Genomic DNA, 2,097 nt, shown 5'->3' on the forward strand with positions numbered 1-2,097 from the left:
CTGAACTTTTCGTTAAGAAGTAATGATGCCAATGCTATTTTAAATAAAAAATGGATTTTCAACTGAGAACTTTTATTGTAAGTGTTTTATTGTTTTTTATTTTTTCTTTGCTGAAGACGGCCCTTAGATATAGGGCCGAAATATTCAAATAGGTTTTATTGGTTCACTGTCTTGGGAAAAAAAAATTCCTCATTATTCTCTTTTGTTGTTGTAGAGTTAGGGATAGTTCATAGGAACGGAGTACAAGACAGATAAAATACAAAACGGCGTTCATCAAAACAATTAATGAAAATCACTTATTATACACGAACATGTGTTGGATACTGATAAGTTTAAACATCCCCTTTTAAGATGGGGATGTCATAAAGGAAAACTGGTTTTGTGGTTATGTCTCAAAAACAGTTCCGACAGATCTGTTTTTGGACCCACCATTTTATATTTACGGATTAATGCTAAACTTAAAATAATGTAGCTAGGCTTTTTTATATATAGAGTGAACCTTGATAAAAGTTGCAAAGGCGATCTTGCTTGTCGAAATGCCCCAATGCCAGAATTTACCGTATCTATATGCTTACTAATGGTGAAATAATAATAATTATGAAATGACTAAAATAATTCATTCTCTCAAATATGTTGAAAAACCATCGGAGAAAGAATAATTTCTGTTGAAAATATGTTCCGTATTCATTAAAGAGCCAACACCGCTAGTTTTTTGGGGGAGTTAAATGAGAGTTGCGCAACTCATATTTATGGCTTTTTCGTGTTTTTTTTGCTCGATATCTTCATTCAGCGTAGTCTGTTTGGTTTAAGATTGCTAACTTAGAGGATTCGATTTATGCATTTAATGGCAAAAGTTGGCAATGCGGAACCAATGAATTTAATATGTTTTGATTATGGACGTCTATGCTGTATTGATAATCTCAGATGTGTTGTTGTCAAACTGAAAAACCATTATATGAATATAATTCTGCCTTTTCTTGGGTGAAAATACATCGTTTTCATGTATTGGATTTTCAGTGAAATGATAGTGCATATATTACTTTTGTATAGCTTCTGGTGTATAGAAGAGCATCCTAACCCCCAAAAACCTTGGGGTATTTTCTTGGGTATCTAGGCTTGTATGAGAAGGCTAGAGGAATTTTTTAAGAACCTAATAAAGTTATTGATGAAGAATTTCTATCATCCTTCAAAAGATCAATACAGTACGGCCGTGCGAAATACAAAAGGGATTGTATGACATTTTCGAAAATGTTAGATTAAAGCGTTCCCAGTTGAGTCATAGCACATGTGAAAGCTTTTGATATTGTTGAGAAAACTTTGCTCGGGTATATAAATAGAACATGACAAATAGATTCATTAGAATGTCAATAACCAGGAGAGTATTTTCAGTATCGTTATTTGATCTCTAACGCCAAAAAGAAGAAGAACAATAGGGAATTTTTTAAGACAGCGGGAAACAAATTAGAATGAATATTTCGGCCCTATGTCCAAGGGCCGTCTTCAGCAATACAAATAAGAAAAAACAACTGACAAGAGGATAAAATCAATAAAACTCAAATGAACTGTTTTTTAAAACAGTCCCAGCATCCTTACCTCAGCGAAGTTCAACCAGGACTCTGGTTGAGGCGTTTCCTTTTTGCTATCAATGGAATTTTTTTTAGCGGCTTCTCACGGTAGGGTTTATGCCTGTCCACTCGTAGTAAAATTAATTTTTTATTGTCAGCAATTGTCATATTGCTGATAAATTTACTTAGACTGCCCTCAAAGTGCTGTTTTGGCGAAAGGACCAATTCTATTGGTGTCAGCTTGTAGGGATTAGCCATTTTTTTTAGGAAATTGTTTGTTAAAGTCCTGCAATTAACGGCTGTAAAAGTGCAAAGAAGCTCTTTTACAGCCGTTGGAATTTATTGGAAGGAAAATTTTTCCCCAGCCTCTTTTTCTTAAATGCGCCTCTTTTCTTAATTTAGACTCAAATATTGATTATATTAGATGTCAGCTGTGCTTACAGGCCATTGTCTAAATCTTAAATCGTGAGTAATGTAAAACACTCTTGACTTGTATTGCTGAAAGTGAGGGTGGAAAACTATTGCTGAAAGT

The sequence above is a fragment of the Artemia franciscana genome, chromosome 15, assembly GCF_032884065.1.
Source record: "Artemia franciscana chromosome 15, ASM3288406v1, whole genome shotgun sequence".
Lineage (NCBI taxonomy): Eukaryota > Metazoa > Arthropoda > Branchiopoda > Anostraca > Artemiidae > Artemia > Artemia franciscana.